Raw genomic sequence first — 12,102 nt, forward strand, 5'->3', positions numbered from 1 at the left:
GATCGTTGAACCCAGGAAACGCCTGCGAGCCGCTCGCGGCGTACGGGGCTGGCGACACTCCTGGGGTGATGGCAGGAGAATGAGGAAGATGGTGACGGTCCCCGGAGGTGTTTTCGTTTCTGTCTTTCTCATGTTTAAGCGGCTGAGAGTGTGGCGGGAGATGGGACGGGAATGAAAACCTCCGCGGCTGTTTTGGGAAGAGAGCACCTAGAGAAATGGGGAAGCCCTCCCCGCGGCGAGCTCAGGGGGTCGGCGGGCAGGTGGAGAGGAGGTGACAGACCCCGCGGGCCTGCAACAGCCGTGTGGATCGCGAGGGGGACGAGACTTAACTTCCTCGACTTTCGGACTAGAGAACCCCTCGCATCTTCCCTCGCTCAGGACCGCCGTATTTTTACCCAGCTTGTACTTGGTCTGCTAAGTGGCGTCGCCAGGTGAGCCCAAGTACGAGACCGGAGGTCTGTGTCTGATCTTGTGGCTCCATCAGCAGTGAGGTGCTGGCTGGTTAAATTAGGGTTTGGGGGTTGTCTTTGTGAGGCGTATCTTAAGGAAGGGTTCTCAATATGCTGGAAATCAGAGCGTTAGCTTCCCGCAGCCTTTTGCCTTAAGAAAGGTGTTTGCTTCTTCTTCATACAGGAGAATTTGAGTAGACCTCTGCCAGGTGCTCTCTTGCCTGCACCTGCTCCAAAGTGGCAAAACTGCTAAAAGCAAAAAACACAAAAGGTGTCTCAGGTGGCCCGATAATGAGGGAGACGTTGATTGAAGCAATTAACAAGCTTGCTGATTGTTAAGTAAAATTGAAGATAACTGAGGGTAACCGTGTAAACATGTTTTTCTCACTTTTTATTCAGACAGTGTCATAGTGTTATGGTGTTCTGAATCCCGAATGCCCGAATATTCAGTTTCTGTCCCTGTTTGAAGTTTTTTTTTAAGATTTTTTTTTTTTGGATGTGGACCATTTTTTAAGTCTTTATTGAATTTCTTACAATGTTGCTTCTGTTTTATGTTGTGGTTTTTCGGCTGCGAGGCGTGTGGGATCTTAGCTCCCCGACCAGGGATCAAACCCGCACCCCCTGCCCTGGAAGGTGAGGTCTTAACCACTGGACCTCCAGGGAGGTCCCTGAATATTTTTTAAATGAAAGATTTGACAAAAATAAAAGGGGCAAAAAATAAATAAATAAAAGGGGCAGACTTTTGGTTTGGGTGGGGAGGGAGGATGTTAAAAATGCAGATTCTCTGGGTCCATTACCAGATGTTCTGATTTAAGGGATCTGGATGTGAACCAGGAATCAGCATTTTAAACCAGCCTTGCAAGTAACTAATGCAGTTACCCTTGTAACTATCTTTTAACCCCACTTGGAAACACTGAAATAGATAGTGGCCATCTGGGCATATCTACCAGACTTACGAAAAGTATATTTTCCGAATTGTCTTTGGCAAAATTATTTTCTAGTTATTAGTGGGTCGTTTCTTTTTGAGTAGAATTTACATTTAGCTATTTTTAAAAATTTTAATTTTTCTCATTTTCTCTTTATATAGCATATATTAATTGTATACTTTATTACCAATGTAGAAGTTTTGTTTTCGGTTCCTATCACTAATTATGTGTATTAATGCTTTATAATTCCATGTGTACTTTAAGTTTTATTATATCCAAGTGAATATATGTAATTTAAGTTTCATTATGTCCAAATGAATATATATAGTTCAATAGTTAAAGATTTGCACATATTCAAGGTAGCATTGTACCAAACAGTCCTCAAAAATGAATATATGTTTTTTGTTTCCAGTGGTACTTTCTAATATAGTGTTGGATCATATTTTAGATAGTACTTTAATCTGTAACATGTTTAAATATACATTATCTCATTTTATTTGACATATCTGTGGGCCCATTGAGGTAACTGATGTTAAGAGAGCTTACTTGATAAATATCACACTTGTTAAGTGAACACGATTAGACTGGAGCCCCAGTAGGCTTCTTTCTGGTTTATCCAGTGCATCTCAGCGTGCTTGCTTCTTTGCGGTATAGAAATAGAGCAGAGGGAGACCCAGGAAAATAAAAAGATGGAACCAAGCCAGTTCTTTCTCTTCTCTTTCATACACTAAATTGGAAGAAAAATGGTAAAGAATAAAGGGAAGAATTAGATTTTTTAAAAAGTACTTCTATTCAGAAGAACTTAGTTAAGGAGATGAATATTTTGAATATTATCTCCTTACATTAAAAGCATAAAATTATTTTTAAGCACACGAAATGATAGGCATTTGTACACCACACACCCCATGTTTTATAAATGAAATGCAAATGTGCTTTGTATTATGGCAAAACATAGGAACTAAAAACATAGTGCATACAAGTGATATAACAAGTTAATCTTCCTGTAAAGAAATAACTTCAGTCAGATATATTTTTAAATTTTTTAAAATGCATTTCTGAGGTGGCAGGAAATCAAGGAATACATAAAGCCGCCCCACACCCCCCCAGGTTGGAAAGCCAGAACCTTGAGACTCAAACAGTGCTGCTTCAGTCCCATTACCTTGAGGACTTCCCCCGAACTCTGAACACCTTGAGCCTTCTGCTTTAACAACTGCATGGAGTGGAGTGAACAAATAAAGCGTGTGTCTGCCCAAAGAGAGGGAAATAAAAGGAGGCCCCACCATAAAGATTGGGCTCCACAGAGCTACATCTTCAATACAAGGGTAAATGAGAAATGAAACCCACCACAAGTAAGGGGAAAGTGAAGAAACTCGCTAGGGGAAGGGAAAAAAAAACTGCCTTGAGAATTTGTAACCATGAACCAGCCCTTATACAGGGCAAATTCATGCCACCTGTACTGGGAAAAGCTTTAAGTGGGAAATTTAATTTGTAGCAGCCTCAGGTTGGTACGCTCCCAGTTTACTGGTAAAAGCAAATATCCAAATATACTGGGATTTATTTTCAACCCAGGCCCTAAAGAATTCTTGAAGATAAAGTGTCAGGAAGAATAAGCTAATAGTCAAAACACACAAAGGCACCATGAATGAGATGTTAGAAATATAGATTATAGAAATAGACCTATAATGACCTTAGATTTTGAAAATATCAGACATAATTTAAAATCACTGTTTAATGTGTTTAAATAAAAAGCCTTGAAAGTATGAAAAAGAACAAGAAATTTTAAAGAATTACCCAAAAGATTAAAACATAATGAAATAGAAGTTCTAGAAATGAAATTAAGAAATCAATGGATGGATTAAATAGCTGATTATACCTAGCAGAAAAAAATGATTATTGAATCAGACATCCATTTAATGTACTTTTCTTTCTACTTGACCCTCCAACACCTCCTTTTCCATCACTTTTAGCTTCATACTTCACTAACAAAGTTGGAGTAATCAGAATAATCCACATCTGTCCACCTACTAGTCTCTGACACACATAATTTGACTTCCTGTAGATTACCATGGATGAACTGTTTGTGCTCTTATCAAAGGTCAATCCGTCTACTTGTATTTTAGTCCCATTCTTTCCAATTCAAGGACATGGCTTGAGCAAATCTTCCCTTTCTCTCCTGGATCATTGATTTTTCCTGCTCTAATGGACTGTTACTGTCATCATAAAACATGCTGTTAATTCTATTTTAAATTTCTCTCTTGAGCCACCCATCTCTTCTGACTCTGCTCAGTTTTTCTTTTCCCCTCTATAGAAAAACTCCTCAAAAGAGTTACCTTTATCTTTCCTCTTCTGATCATTCAGCCCATTCCAGCCTGACTTTTGGCTCTACCACTTCTTTAAAACTGCTCTTGTCAAGGTCACTAATGTCTTCCTTGCTGCTAAAGCCAGTAGTTTAAAAAGCTAAGGTTTAAAAACTATCGGCAGGGTTTCCCTGGTGGCACAGTGGTGGGGGGTCCGCCTGCTGATGCAGGGGACGCGGGTTCATGCCCCGGGCCGGGGGGATCCCACATGCCGTGGAGCGGCTGGCCCCGTGAGCCATGGCCGCTGAGCCTGCATGTCTGGAGCCTGTGCTCCGCAGTGGGAGAGGCCACCGCCCCCCCCAAAAAAAACAAAAACAATCGGCAGACTTTTTCACAGCTCACCACTCACTGTCCTTGAAATATGTTTCTTGGTTTTTTTTTTTCTTTTTTTGGTTTCCAGGATAGTATACTTTTCTGATTTTTTTCCCTGTCATTCTGCAGGCCAGTCTTTCTTAGAATCCTTTGCTTGTTCCTCCTCTGTCCCTAACCGCTAATGTTGAACCTCAGGGTTCAAATCTTGTAGTCTTTCTTCTCTCCACCTTTGTCATCTCATTTAGTCTCTTGATTTTAAATACCATCTATATAACTGACTTTCAGAATCTCCAGACTAGGATTCTCAGCTCTAGAACCATACATCCAACTACCTTTTCAACCTCTCCACTTGGATAATTAATAGGTATCACGAACTTGATGTATCAGGAACCAAATTCCTGATTTTTTTTTCCCCCTCAAATCTGTTCTTCCTACAGTCTACTCCCCCTTAAACCTATGCTGCAGCCAAGCTGACTTCCCAGCTGTTCCTCAAACACGGCAAATGTGTTCTTGCATTGAGACTCTTGGACTAACGGTTTCCTCTGCCGAGCTAACACTCTTCTCATATATTCATGGGGTTCACTCGCTCACTTTCTTAGGTTTCTGCTAAAGCGTCACCTTATCTGCCATGTCCACTTACCTAAATTGTCGCCTTCCCTGACCATACAATATAAAAGAGAAACCCTTCATCCTTGCCTTGTACTCCATGTTCCTTTTAGGCTTTGCTTAAAGCTCTTCCAGTGGCTTCCTGCCTCACTCAGTGTTGTGCATGGTACAAAAACATACTTGCTCTTTATCCCCTATTCCTGGCACGAAGCTCCTAAAAGCCTTGGAATTTCCTGAGAAATAGGGGTGCCCCTTTCAGTCGTAGCTGAGTTTATGCTAATGAGGTGACTTAGGTGGGAACCCCTAGAGAGCTTCAGGATGAGCCTGGTGCAGAAAGGCCAAGTGCTTAGAGGACTGGAACTTTCGGCCCTACCCACTGATCTCCAGGTTCGGGCAAGGGGTGCTGTAGATTGAGCTCTGTAAAAACTCATAGAACAGTGAGATTCGATGAGCTCCCAGGTTGATGAACGCATAGACTTGCTGGGAGAGCAGTGCAGAGGCACAGAACTTCTGCATGCTGCCCCCTCCCCCCATACGCCAATCAGTACCTTGCCCTGTGCATCTCTTCCGTTTGGCTGTTTCTGAGTTGTACCCTTTGCAGTAAACCAGTAAACGTAAGTAAAGTGTTTTCCTGAGTTCTATAGGCCATTCTAGCAAATTATCAAACCTGAGAAGGAAGTTGTGGGAACCCCTCTCTATAGCCGGTCTGTCAGTTACAGGTGGCTTGGGGCTGGCATCTTAAGTCTGGGCAGTCCCGTGTGTCTACACCCTTAATCTTTGGGGTCTGCTCTAATTCCATGTGATATCAGAATTGAATTGGGCACCCAGTTAATGTTGGAGAGGTGGAGAATTGGTTGGTGTGAGAAAACACCAGACTCAGAAAAGCCACAATCTTAATAAAGGTCCTCTAATTCTCCTTTTACCTACTATGTAGTCCTCCTTATTGTTTCTCTGAGCCGATGGGCAAGCTTACTGCCTCAGGGCCTTCGCATTTAGTATTCCCAATGCCTGGAATGCTTCTTCCTCTCCTGGCCCCCCTCACCACCGCCCCCCCACCAAAAAAGCATTGGTTTGCTCCTTCCCTTCTAAGTTTTGCTGAAATTTCAGTTGGACCTTCTATAATTATCCCTGTTTAAAAATTTAGCAGCCCCGATTCTGTAACACCTGTCTCAATTCTCTAGTTTTCCTCCATATCACTTTATTACTATCTGACAGACTCTATACTTCGGTCATTCATTTGTTTTTCTCTTCTATGAGAATTCTTTCTTCTAATATTACATTCCCAGTAATTAGAACAGTGCAGGGCTTATGTTAGGCTCTCAATAAATATGTTGGATAAATGAATAAATGAATGGAAGAGAAGTGCAAGTAAGTTATTCAGAATGAACCCCAGAAAGATAACAGGATGGTAAATGTTTAAGAGAGCTTAAGAGATGTGAAGAATAGAGTAAGAAGGTCTGATATGATAACTGGAGTTCCAGAAGGTTAAAACAGAATAGGGAAAAAGCAGTATTTTTACTGCATGTCAATATGAAAAAGACAACCCAATAGAAAAATGAACAAAAGGTATAAACAGACATTTTACACAAGAATAGAAATGTTTTATAAAACATTAGAACTTTGTACCTCATTAGTGCAAAAAAAAATCAGAGACCCTTTCATGCTTACTAGATTGGCAAAAATGAAAACAGATTAATATAAAATACTGGTGAGGATATGATTCAACAGTAACTCCCATCCGCTGTTGGTAGGGTTGTAAACTGGTACAACTGTTTTGGAAATAAGCCTGTCATTCCCTAGTAAAACTGAACACGTACTTCTAGTAATTCTACTCCTAAGCATATAACCTGGAGGAAGTCTTACACACACATAACAGGAGATATGTACAAAAATGTTTGTATGACATTGTTCTTTAGCTGATTCTGGAAATAACCTAAATATGAATTGTATTAGTTTCCTATTGCTGCTGTAACAAATTACAAACTTGGTGGCTTAATATAACAAAGTTATTATCTTATAATTCTATGCCCAGAAGTCTGAAAATTGGTCTTAAAGGTGTGATAAAGGTGTGAACAAGTCTTCTTTCTCCCTTTCTCTAGGGGAGAACTGTTCCTTGCCTTTTCCAGGCTTCTAAAAGCTGCTGTGTTCCTTGGCTTGTGGCCTCTTCCTCCATCTTCAAAGCCAGCACTGTAGAATTTTCCAATCTTCCTCTGACACACCTGTCTCCCTCTTATAAAGAACTTTGTATTGGTTCCACCTGAATAATCCAGTGTACTCTCACCATCTTAAATTCCTTAACTTAATCACATCTGCTAAGTCCCTTTTAACATAGTCACAGGTTTCAGAAATTAGAGCATGGACATCTGGGGGGCCATCTCTCTGCTTACCGTATACAATAGATCAACAATAGAACAAATAAATTGTGACATTTTCAGATAATGTAACATTTACAGCAGTGAAAATAAATGAGCTACTATAAAATTCATCATCTTGGATAAATGCCAAAGTAAAATGTTAGCAAAAGAAGCACATCACAGAAGAAGTCACACATTAGATTACGTTCATGTTAAAGTTCAAAAACAGGAAAGAATAACCTAAGTACATTGTTTAGGGATACATATGTGATGAAATTATAAAGAAAAGAAACGAAAGTAAAATTTTTACCTCTAAGAGGAGGGAGATGGATATAATTAAAAAGGGACTTCAAAGGTACTGGTGGTATTCCATTTCTATTTATTTATAAATTTTATTTAGATATGATTGACATAATACTGTATCAATGTTAGATGTACAACATAATGATTTGGTATCTCTATATATTGTGAAATGATCACCAGAATAAGTCTAGTTAAAACCCATCACCATACATTATTAGAATATCTTTTTCTTGTGATAAAAACTTTTAAGATTTACTTTGTTAGGAAGTTTCAAATATATAATACAGTCTTATTAACTGTAGTCACTGTGCTGTACATTACATCCCCCTGACTTTATAGCTGGAAGCTTATACTTTTTAACCCCCTTCCCACATTTCCCTGAACCTCCTACCCCAGCGCCTCTGACAGCACTAATCTGTTCTCTGTATGCATACGCTTAGATTTCTTTTTGGTTTTTGTTGTTGTTGTGTTTTGTTTAGACTCCACGTGCAAGTGAGACTGGTATTTATCTTTCTCTCCCTTAGTTCAGTAAGCATTATGTCCTCAAGTTCCATCCATGTTGCAAATGGCCAGGTTTTATTCATTTTCATGAATGGATATATTGTGTATATATACCACATTTTCTTTATTCATCCATCAATGGATACTTGGATCGCTTCCGTACTTGGTTATTGTAAATAATGCTCCAGTGAACATGGAGCTACATATATCTTTTCAAGTTAGTATATTTGTTTTCTTCAGTTAAATACCAAGAAGTGAAATTGTTGGATCTTGTGGTAGTTCCATTTTTAATTTTTTTCTGGGCCCTCCATACAGTTCTCCACGGTGGCTGCACCAATTTACATTCCCACCAACAGTGCCCAAGGGTTTTCTTTTCTCCACATCCTCACCAACACTTGTTACTTCTTGTCTTTTTGATAATAGCCATGCTGACAGGTGTGGTTTTGATTTTCATTTCCCTGATGATTGGTGATACTGAGCACCTTTTCGTGTACCTGTTGGCCATCCATATGTCTTCTTTGGAAAAAGGTCTATTCAGATTCTCTGTTCATATTTTAATCAGATTATTCTTTGCTGTTAAGTTGTGTGAATTCTTTATATATTTTGGGTATTAACCCCTTACTGCATATGATTTGCAAATATTTTCTTCCATTCCATAGGTTGTCTCTTCATTTTGTTAGTGGTTTTGCTTTGCTGTGCAGAAGCTTTTTTTTTTGAAGTTTTTCTTTTTTTTAATTAATTAATTAATTTATTTTTGGCTGTGTTGGGTCTTCGTTTCTGTGCGAGGGCTTTCTCTAGTTGTGGCAAGTGGGGGCCACTCTTCATCGCGGTGCACGGGCCTCTCACTATCGCGGCCTCTCTTGTTGCGGAGCACAGGCTCCAGACGCGCAGGCTCAGTAGTTGTGGCTCACGGGCCTAGTTGCTCCACGGCATGTGGGATCTTCCTGGACCAGGGCTTGAACCCGTGTCCCCTGCATTGGCAGGCAGATTTTTAACCACTGTGCCACCAGGGAAGCCCTGTGCAGAAGCTTTTTAGTTTGATGTAGTCCCACTAGTTTGTTTTTACTTTTGTTGCCTTTGCTTTTGGTGTCAAATCCAAAAAATCATCACTAAGACTGATGTCAAGGAGCTTAACACTTGTGTTTTCTTGTAGCAGTTTTAGGGTATCAGGTCTTATGTTCAAATCTTTAATCCACTTGAGTTAATTTTTGTGTATGCTGTAAGATAATGGTCCACTTTTCATTCTTGTGCATGTGGCTGTATGTCTGGTTTTCCCAACACTGTTTATTGAAAAGACTATCCTTTCCCCATTGTGTATTCTTGGCTCTGTTGTCATAAATTAATTGTATATTTATGGGTTTCTTTCTGGGCTTCTTATTCTGTTTTGTTGGTCTGTGTGTTTTTGTTTTTCTAGGTTTGTAATATAGTTTGAAATTGGGGCATATGATGCCTCCAGCTTTGTTTTTTCTCAAGATTGCTTTGGCTGTTCTGGGTCTTTTATGATTCCACACAGATTTTTAGGACTCTTCTATTTCTGTGAAAAATGCTGTTGGAATTTTGATAGGGATTGTATTGAACCTTTATACTGCTTTGAGTACTATGGACATTTTAACAATATTCTTCTAATCCATGAGTATGGAATAGCCTTCCGTTTATTGTGTCTTCTTTAATATTTTCCATAATAAATCATAGTTTCTAGGTCTTAAACCTCTTGGTTAAATTTTTTCCTAGGTGTTATTTTATTCTTTTCGTCGCAACGGTAAATGAATTGTTTCTTAGCTTCTCTTTCTGATAGTTTATTAGTGTATGGAAGCACTACACGTGATTTTTGTATTGATTTTGTATCCTGGAACTTGTTTATTCTAACAGTGTTTAGTCTAAAATTCTTTAGGATTTTCTGTGTATAATATCATATCATCTGCAAATAGTGAAAATTTTACTTCTTCCTCTTCAACTTGGGTGCCTTTTATTTCTTCCTGTCTAATTTCTATTTTTTAAAATTTGGTTATATACAGTGTTTGTCTTAGTAGCAGCCTTTAGCAGTTGGAAATAAGCTCACGGTAATTTTGTATGCCTTACTCCAGCCCCTACGCAATGAAAATTTTTAAAAATACTGTGGTTTACTAACTAAAAGTTAACAATTTAAGAAGAATTTGTAAGAATGAGCAGTCAGTGGGTATAATATTTTTAAAGCCTAGAAAGATTTTTGGTGTGTATTTTGTTTCCTCTTTTCCCCACTTTTATTATTTAGGGGCCTAGAATTTGAAGTTTTGTAAGCAGTAAGCTCAGAGCAATGGAATGAAATTTGGTGGAGTTAGTGACAGGATCTTAGTAAGTGGGATAGCAAAGCATAGTAGAACTTCAGAGCCACAATTATTGATAATGATTCTTTTTCTTTATCTCAAGATAATATAGCTCTAACTCTTCATGTTGTAGGGAGTTTGGTGACACATTTATACTCCTAGGGAAAAAGCGTGAGACAGCAACAACTGGGAAGTTTCCATTTTTTGATCGTTCTTCGCATATATTCCTCTTGTGGATCACATGAATAACCTTTAACAGGCTGAGTCCCATTTTTTTTAAATTTTAATTGCGATAATTGTAGGTTCCATGCAGTTGTGAGAAATAATACGTAAAAATGTCATTTACCCTTTATCTAGTTTTTTCCAATGGTAACATTTTGTAAACATATAGTATAATATTATAAATAGGACATAGACATTGATACAATCATATGTATCTGTTTTACTTGTTTCATTTGTGTACCTATGGATTAGTTCTGTACTCTTTTATCACATGTATAGGTTTGTGTGTCCACCACCAGTCAAGATACTGAAAAATTTCATCACTGCAAGGATCCTTTCTGTTGCCCTTTTATAACCACACCTACCTCCTTCCTACCTTACTCCCCCCATCAAGCTCCCATCCCCTTCTCCAGTCTCTAAGCGCTGGCAACCAGTAAGCTGTTCTCCATTTCTAAACTTTTGTCATTTCAAAAATGTTCTATCGGGCTTCCCTGATGGCTCAGTGGTTAAGAATCTTCCTGCCAATGCAGGGGACATCTATTCAAGCCCTGGTCTGGGAAGATCCCACATGCCATGGAGCAATTAAGCCCATGCACCACAACTACTGAGCCTGCGCTCTAGAGCCCACGAGCCACAACTCCTGAGCCCGCGTGCCTAGAGCCCATGCTCCACAACGAGAGAAGCCGCCGCAGTGAGAAGCCTGCGCACCGCAACGAAGAGTAGCCCCCTCTCAACGCAACTAGAGGAAGCCCATGCATGGCAACGAAGACACAACATGGCCAAAAATAAAATAGATAAAATAAAATAGTTATTAAAAAAATGTTACATGAATGAAATCATATGGTATGTAACCTTTTGGGATTGGTGCTTTTTCACTCAGCTTAATTCCATAAAGATTCATCCAAGTTGTGCATATTAATGAGCCCCGTTTTTAAATTTAGCTGAAGAATGTTTTATGGAATTTTTAGACTCAACTCACTTTGTAAATATCAATTTCTCTTCGATTAATGTATACTTTGAGTAGTGGATAAAAGCATAGCTTTTAAAGTGCAATAGACTTGTGACTTAAGTCTCATGTCTACTTTGGAAAAATTATTTTAACCTTGCTAAGCCTTAATATCCTTACATGTAAAATGAGGATAATAATACCATTTCTTAGGGTATTTAAAGAATAAATGAGTTAACATATGTAGTGGTCTTAGCATCATGCCTGTCACGTAAGTGTTCCATAAATGGCAGTCTAAAAGAAAGAGTTACTACAGCAATATTATTATAGCCTGTGATTTCTATGTTAATCTTGGAAGAAGTTGCCTTAGCATTCCAATGACTGTTTGGATTTTATATATGTTTAGTCAAGGGAGAAAGCATTCAATAGCTTTCTTTTTGACCGCTGAACAAAATGTTTAGTTCTTCAGAATGGGTATATCTAATCCTTCTATTGCATTGTATCAATTGACCATTGTAAAAAAGTGACTGATTGGGCTTCCCTGGTGGTGCAGTGGTTGAGAATCTGCCTGCTAATGCAGGGGACACGGGTTCGAGCCCTGGTCTGGGAGGATCCCACATGCCGCGGAGCAACTAGGCCCGTGAGCCACAACTACTGAGCCTGCGCTCCGCAACGAGAGAGGCCGTGATAGTGAGAGGCCCGCGCACCGCGATGAAGAGTGGCCCCCTGCTTGCCACAACTAGAGAAAGCCCTCGCACAGAAACTCAGACCCAACACAGCAAAAAAAAAAAAAAAAAAAAAAAAAGGGACTGATTTAAATGTT

General features: G+C 39.3%; 1 protein-coding gene across 1 annotated transcript in view; it reads left to right on the forward strand.

Moving 5' to 3' along the window:
• ERO1B (endoplasmic reticulum oxidoreductase 1 beta) overlaps positions 1-12,102 on the forward strand; it is a 90,207-nt gene that overhangs the window by 28,239 nt on the left and 49,866 nt on the right. The gene's annotated exons all lie outside the window — the stretch shown is intronic.

Source organism: Neophocaena asiaeorientalis, unplaced genomic scaffold, assembly GCF_003031525.2.
Source record: "Neophocaena asiaeorientalis asiaeorientalis breed wild unplaced genomic scaffold, Neophocaena_asiaeorientalis_V1.1 scaffold166, whole genome shotgun sequence".
NCBI classification, from domain to species: domain Eukaryota; kingdom Metazoa; phylum Chordata; class Mammalia; order Artiodactyla; family Phocoenidae; genus Neophocaena; species Neophocaena asiaeorientalis.